The sequence below is a fragment of the Arachis ipaensis genome, chromosome B10 (genome assembly GCF_000816755.2).
Source record: "Arachis ipaensis cultivar K30076 chromosome B10, Araip1.1, whole genome shotgun sequence".
In the NCBI taxonomy this organism is placed as follows: domain Eukaryota; kingdom Viridiplantae; phylum Streptophyta; class Magnoliopsida; order Fabales; family Fabaceae; genus Arachis; species Arachis ipaensis.
In genome coordinates, this window is record NC_029794.2 from 127,780,515 (window position 1) to 127,789,036 (window position 8,522).

The following is an 8,522-nucleotide window of genomic DNA, read 5'->3' on the forward strand; positions in this document are numbered from 1 at the left end:
AAATTTGGAAAAAAATAACCATGTTATTTACTATATTTTACTGTTAAACATGTTAATTCACATTTTTTGGAGATTATAGTCTTCTATTATAGCAGGTATTTTTAGTTCTTGCAATTATAAATTGATCTAAATAAATGTTGCTATCAGCAATGGCTGATGCCAGTTAATCACAAAAGTGATAGGAGCATCATGGGAGACAGTTGCCAAAGAAGTAGGAAACACTTTTGGCATGTGGTTAATAGTAAAGGTAAAGCCTTTGCGATTGAAAAATTCTAAAAAAAAGTGCGATTTGAATGGCTACCAGAAGATTCAAAGTGGGTCCGATTTGGCGGTGTTAGCGGCGGCGATGAGATATTCAAAGAAACTTTCGACAAACGCCAATTTCGAAAGCAAAGGTATTGAATAGGACTAACCGGAAGCTTGAACAAAAAAGCGAGGAAGGCAAAAAAAATGCAACACCAACATCTCCTTCATGTGGCGGTTTCATGGTGTCTCTTCATAAAAACTGAGTGACCCAAAATCTAGGAGGGAAATGCAGAAAAGATATTTTAGAGAAATTTTAGGACAATATGCTCAATACGTCAAAGGAGATGGATTTACCATTGAAAGGAGTTTTGTAAACATAGTCATCGAGTATTTGAGTTACAGTGACTGTTGGGGATCTAGGTTGAGGGTACGGGTTAGAAATGGGTGTCTGATAGAAAATTAGGGTTGGTAGTAGCAACTTAAGTTTTTTTTTTAAATTATTATTATTATTATTATTATTATTATTATTATAGCTCTTTAAAACCCAAAACAAATAAATTACGTTTATTTGTGATGCTAGTTATCCTGTCAATGGTGCTCGAGTTGGTTTTGCTTGTGTTAGCAAAGATTGGAAGGGAAGGTGATAATTAGGCTGTCTGGGAACAATTGAGAGTCGTAACATTTTACAAGGAGAGTTGTTTGCTATTTGGAGAGGCTTTCTTTTAGCATTGGACTCGAGACAAAGAGACATTATTTGCGAGACAGACTGTGTGGAGGCTTTTACTATTGTCAATAATTTATAGGATTGCTTTGAGTTTATTGATCCTTTGGTGTTAAAAATTCGAGATATCATGTTTTGGAAATGGCGTACTGATCTTCGGTTGATTTTGAGAAATGCAAATACAGTAGCAGACATCATGGCAAAGACTGTAATGAGAACTCTTTCTCCCTAAGTGGAGCTTCCGTTACCTTAAAAGAAGTTTGAGAGTAGTATTCAACAGAATTGTCTTTCTTAAACAGTTTCTTGTTAATTTTTTTTTCTTAGTTACTTATTTTCTTTTAAGTCACCAAAAAAATTAAATTACGTTTAGATTATTAAAATTTTTTAAAGTCCAAAAGTCACTCAGCCCATTAAACTAAATACCAACATTTTCTTCCAAAAAAAAAAATTTAAACTAGTTATCATGTTATGTTATCAGTCCAACCAACCCATAATGTAGGTTTATAATTAGAATAAGTGTTGGGTCACATGTAATTATGGATAATTTATACACAGATTTAATTTGAGCCGCACATTAAAATTACTCTTATTTAGTCCTTATTCTTCCTACAATTATTAACATAATTGAGCTATATTCTAATTCACTCATTATAATTTTATCAATTTAGAGGTCATTTACATAATATTAAAAATTAGTATAAAAAAATCATCGTAGCCAAGAAAATGGCATATTCTCTTTGATCCTTAAGAACTAATTTATATTTTCTCAACTATAGACAAATCCATGTTTAAAAGAGGGTTCTAGCATGGAGAAAGTATTTTCTGATTCTTATGGTTACATTTATTTTTTAAAATAGAACAAGACAAGATATTAAGAATAAGATATAAAAAACAGAAATACATTCGGTTCTATGGTGTAGTGGTTAGCACTCTGGACTTTGAATCCAGCGACTTGGGTTCGACTCCCGGTAGGACCTCCATATAATTTAAGGTGAAATTTCATGTTCTTCTAATAATAATAAGATTACTCAAAAATAAAACAATTTCTTTTTTATATTCAAAATTGGAAAAAATACTAAAGAAACGAAAAGAAAAATCGATTTGAAAAATAAGAAATGTTTCTTTTTTTATTTTAGTAAAAGCATAACATTACTTATGATAAAGTAGAAACTAGAATCATCTTTAGGTCAAACAAATTTGATCAATTAGAATATTTATATATTAAAAAAATATAAAATGAAAATTATATAAATAGAAATGTCTGTTCACAACACAAAACATGAATAGGAATAAATGAGATTTGTGGATGTGGATAAAGAAATGGTTATGATACTATAATTTACGTTTTATTGAATTGAGTATCTTTTTCCAGTTTTTGTGTTTATTCTGCAGAAGCAAATTAAATCAAAGGATGCTATATTATGTTTTTAAATAAAAAGCCTAATGGATATAAAAAAATAAAGTGCACAACTAGGGCATATCATTTTATGTAAAGTAGTGGAGAATTATGGGACAAAAAATAAATCCGCTTGGTTTTCGACTTGGTACAACTCAAAGTCATGATTCTCTTTGGTTTGCACAACCAATCAATTATTCAGAGAATCTACAAGAAGATAAAAAAATACGAGATTATATCAAGAATTATATAAAAATAAATATAAGAATATCTTCTGGTGTCGAGGGAATAGCAGGGATAAAGATTAAAAAAAGAATTGATTTGATTCAAGTCATAATCTCTATGGGATTTCAAAAGTTATTAATTGAGGGTAAGCCTGGAAGAATAGAAGAGTTACAGATGAATTTACAAAAAAAACTCAATTGTGTGAACTGAAAACTGAACATTGCTATTACAAGAATTGCAAACCCTTTTTGGACATCCTAATATTCTTGCAGAATTTATAGCCGGGCAATTAAGGAATAGAGTTTCATTTCGTAAAGCAATGAAAAAAGCTATTGAATTAACTGAACAGGCGGGGACAAAAGGAATTCAAGTACAAATTGCGGGACGTATCGACGGAAAAGAAATTGCACGTGTCGAATGGATCAGAGAGAGTAGAGTTCCTCTGCAAACCATTCGAGCTAAAATTGATTATTGTTCCTATACAGTTCGAACTATTTATGGCGTATTAGGGATCAAAGTTTGGATATTTGTAAACAAAGAATAATCCAATTCTCCTTTTCTTTTTCTTTAAGGTTTCTTGTTTCGGTAAAACAAAAAAATGATCATTTTCAAAATTTTATAAGATTGAATAAAAAATATCAATTAATTTTTTTATATAAATATAATTGCTATGCTTAGTGTGTGACTCGTTGATTTTTTAGAGTGGTTCGAGTTCGACAATAAAATAAATGACTTATAGGATGAATTCATTAATAACTAAGTACTAACCAACTCATCGCTTCGCATTATCTGGATTTAAAGAATTAATCTAAAAATTGAAATAAAATCAAGATATCATATTTTGGTAGTAGAATTATAACAACTGAGATATTGGATAAAAAAAACGAATCTGATTATAAGTTGTAAAGCAATAAGAATATACAGATAAAAATAAAGGGTGAAAGAAAGAAAAAAGATATATCAATGATATAGAATTCGAATATGTAAAGGTCTTATGGTTATCTCATAAAAAGGGGAAGTGTAATAAAGCATCAACATTAACTAAATCCATATATAGATATATATATTCCCAAAATAAACAAATCAAGAGCACCGAGTCAATAAAAACTGAGAAGGTTGATTCAAGAAAAAAAGAAATATATATATATAATTTGGAATTGTATTTGCGAGGCTCCTTTGTAGAATTCTAGACCTAATCATCAATCGCGATGGAAACGACGAAAACCGTGAATACCTAAGATTCATTTGACGGGAGGGATGGCGGAACAAACTAAGAACCAATTCATTTTTTTGAAGAGTCACAGGATAACCTTAGATTACATCTAAAATAAAATGAATAAGGAGTAAATATTCGTCCGCAAAATCTTTGTTTTTTTATTTCGAAATTGAACCAATCCAATACCACCAGAAATAAATAAAATAAGGATTTGTTAGAATCTTATGCTCTAATAGAACAACATTATCTAGTTATATATTTAACTATATATAGGGGGTAAATTTTCTAATAAATGTCTAGTTCTATATAAAAATCAAAACAAGATATACTGATTTCTAATTGATCAATCAATCCTATGAAATATTAAAATAAAAAAACCTCGTGATTCAATTATTCATTAAACATATGTATATACGGTATATTTTTTTATTGGTATTGGTTAAATCTATTTTTGTAATTGTTTTATTCGCGAGGAGCCGTATGAGGTGAAAATCTCATGTACGGTCCTGGAATAGTGATGGAATTTCTAAACAACCATCAACTATAACCCCAAAAGAACCAAATTCCATAAGCAACATAGAGGAAGAATGAAAGGAATATCCTATCGGGGTAATCATATTTTCAGACAAACCAGTTACGACCAACCGAAACGCGTATGGGTTCGGGAAAGGAATCTCCCGAATATTGGGTAGCTGTCGTTAAACCCAGAAGAATACTTTATGAAATGGGCGGAGTCACAGAAAATATAGCCAAAAGGGCTATCTCAATAGCCGCATCAAAAATAATATAAAAAGATAAATTAAATTTTTTATTTTCAATTTCTATTAATTTAATTATTTTATTAAATTATTTTTAGTAATAATATGCAAATAATTGTACCATCCTATAATTACCGTCTTTGCATTTACATTAAAATTCCGGCTAATAGAAAGAAAAAAAATACATGTAACTAGTTTTAACCATAAAATATATCTGTAGATTCCGTATAGACGAGTGAATTTTTATACTAGTTTTACCCACAAATAGAAAGAATATAAAGACCACATGATGATGTATGTTTGAAATATGTATTGTTGTTTTGATGGCTATGCCTAAAAATAAAGGAGAAATAATATATCATTAAAAGTAAAATTAATTTTTTAAAAATTATTTAATTTTTAAATTAGTTTTTTTTTTAAATTTAATTAAATTTATTCTTTAAATATTTTAAATTAGTTATGTTAGTTATTTTAAATTAAGCTGTGTTTGTTTCTGAAAACAGGATAACATAAGATACTGAAAACAAGACCTGAAGGACAAGACACAAAATTTTGTGTTGTATTCTATTTAGTGATAAACTAGAATAAATTATGAAAATCCAATTTATTCTCATTTTTTCATTCAAAAAATTTGAGATGAAAAATATAATAATAAAAAATATAATTATAAAAGATTAACAAGAATGATGAAAGAAAAAATAAAATATAAATTGTATCCCTTTTTAGTGTCTCTTGACACATTGTCTTTATCCATGTCTCATCTGTCAAATATAATTTAGTGTCTGTCTTAATCTTAATTGACTATTAACATAATTAATTTATAAAATTAGATCAAATCAATCGCAAATTGAGGGTTGATGGTTTCAGTGGCTAAGGGAAGGGGGGTTGAATCTTAGCCCCCTTTTGCTTGCTAACACTTACTGGACTTAGATGAGACTTTTCTATTTTTAGCTCGTTCCTAGCCACGAAACTTTTTTGTTTTGTCTCGTCATTTGGCACGAGACATTTTTGGTTTTTGCTCCTGTGCAGTAGAAAAAAGAAATGAAGTAGGAGATAAGAAAGATTACACCCAGATATATCCTGGTTCAGCTGCTAAGTGCAGTGCAGCCTACATTCAGTCTCCATCACAACAATGATGAAATTTCACTATAATCTTCCAGATTACAAACTGTAAAGTGCTAACCCAACTTACAAGAAGATTCCCACAGAATCATGAAACACAACATAGATGAACAAAGGAACTCTAAGACATCTATGGCTTTTTCTTTTAATTTTGCACTCTCTGCCTTTTTCCGCTCTATGGCTTTTTCATACAAACCTCACTGTTTGCCTTTTTCCATGAGACTCAAGACATGACTTAGCTACTTCCTGTGGTGGTTGAGCAGAATCAAAGACAAGCCATCCTCCAAAAATCTCACCCTGCTGGCCGAGATCTTCTTCTTCCTTTTTGAGCATGGAGAAGCCAAGATTACCTCACCAAATCTATCCAAATTTGGTGATAATCTCAGCCACAGCTCTTTTTTATTTTAGTATGTTTTCTTGCCATCATTGTGATGGTCTTTAGGCTTGCTCTCTCTTCCTTTCGGTAGCTCATTTTTGCTTCCATGGCTGTCAATGTTTTCTGTGTAATAACCGAAGAGAGAAAGAGATGAGAGAGAAGAACCAATCTTGAAAGAAAAGCAATTTTATGAGATAAACAAAATTAATTTGATAAAAGGTTGCTTTTACTTCCCTTTAGGTGGAGTAGCGTGAATCATAATGATTCCCTATCAAATCAAAGTCAAGTTCTCTCTCATGTTCCCAGTGCTAGTGAATTAAATTTCAAATCTTTCCAAAGAGTGAAATGAAATCCGTTGGAAGCATTGAGGCTTTTTCTTTGCTTCATGAATTCGGTCAAAGCACGAGGAACTCTCATCTCAAATGGAATTGGACTTGGTTGCTATAATTATTAAATTTCTGGCCCAATAGCAACATTTGCTTTCCTGATGAGTTTTGGAACGGATCAAGCATAGGAAAACATTCATCAAAATTAAATATAGGCTTGGTTGCAATAACATTGAGCTTGGCCCATTAATACAACAATTCAGCCACATAATTGGAAACATGTAGCAAGGCTGATTGTTGGTTTTAATTTGGGCTAGCAACATTTTTATTTTCCGGCCCAATTAAAAACCTGCATCACAAAATTATTAATTAACATATGTTATATGAAAATCAAATTAATAATTTTGTAATTTAAATATTTTAATAATGTTTGTTCATCATCAAAATTAAATTAGAATTTTCCAAACTCATCAAGGGTTTCCAATACCTTAAGTTTTTCTCTCAATTAGATTTTGATTTGATATAATTTCATAAATTTATTGTGTTAATAGTCAATTAAGATTAATATGAGTTTGTTGTGGTGTCACTTAACATGACACATTAACAAATTTTGATACCTATCAACAAAAAAATGATAGAAGGAGTAACATAACTCATTTAAAATTTTTAAAAGACAAATTTGATATAAAAAACTTTTGAAAACTAATTTAAAGAATGAATTTTAAAGACTAATTTGATGATTATTTACTCATATGATCCAAGATCATAATTTACGGATAGGGAAGAACATGATGAGTTGGTAAAGGGAGACATGTATATGGAACACACAAAGTACATACATATCATGTGAGGAGGAGGGTGGAAGAAGTTACCACTAATAGTTGTGTATTTTGTGTTTGCTGATGGTGGTGAATTTTGAGCTGCATTGTCTTGTGATCATTTTGTTAAAGAATAATGTTAAGTAATCAATTTTTTTTAGTTAATATCAATTAATTTTTTTAAAATTATATTATTTATTTAAAATTATATATCTTAAATCATAAATATTTAATTGTAAATTTTAAATTATAAATTTAAATATTAAAATAGACTAATAATAACTAATTAAAAGTTGAGAAGTTTAATTGGGAGCAGTATTATTGTTAGTTTGTAACATCTTGGTTCTTGGTGCTGTAATGGCGGCTGACAGCCAACTTTTATCTCTCAGCCGAAATTCAGGAAGAAATTTTATGTAAACGAGTTTAGGTGTAGTTTATACATAAAAATTATTTAGATAAATTTTACTTTCTACTTTTACCTTCAACTAAACTTACATTCACTACAAGAAAATAGAGTTATTTTAACACTTTATTTTTTAATACCATAATTAAATGTCAAAATTAATATATATTTTTGAAAAATATCACAAATGTCAAATTTTCTATCTTTCCTGATGAGTTTTGGAACGGATCAAGCATAGGAAAACATTCATCAAAATTAAATATAGGCTTGGTTGCAATAACATTGAGCTTGGCCCATTAATACAACAATTCAGCCACATAATTGGAAACATGTAGCAAGGCTGATTGTTGGTTTTAATTTGGGCTAGCAACATTTTTATTTTCCGGCCCAATTAAAAACCTGCATCACAAAATTATTAATTAACATATGTTATATGAAAATCAAATTAATAATTTTGTAATTTAAATATTTTAATAATGTTTGTTCATCATCAAAATTAAATTAGAATTTTCCAAACTCATCAAGGGTTTCCAATACCTTAAGTTTTTCTCTCAATTAGATTTTGATTTGATATAATTTCATAAATTTATTGTGTTAATAGTCAATTAAGATTAATATGAGTTTGTTGTGGTGTCACTTAACATGACACATTAACAAATTTTGATACCTATCAACAAAAAAATGATAGAAGGAGTAACATAACTCATTTAAAATTTTTAAAAGACAAATTTGATATAAAAAACTTTTGAAAACTAATTTAAAGAATGAATTTTAAAGACTAATTTGATGATTATTTACTCATATGATCCAAGATCATAATTTACGGATAGGGAAGAACATGATGAGTTGGTAAAGGGAGACATGTATATGGAACACACAAAGTACATACATATCATGTGAGGAGGAGGGTGGAAG

General features: G+C 29.4%; 1 non-coding gene across 1 annotated transcript; it reads left to right on the forward strand.

Moving 5' to 3' along the window:
• On the forward strand, positions 1,873-1,944 carry TRNAQ-UUG. Its single transcript has one exon. It is a non-coding gene; the product is annotated as a tRNA-Gln (tRNA).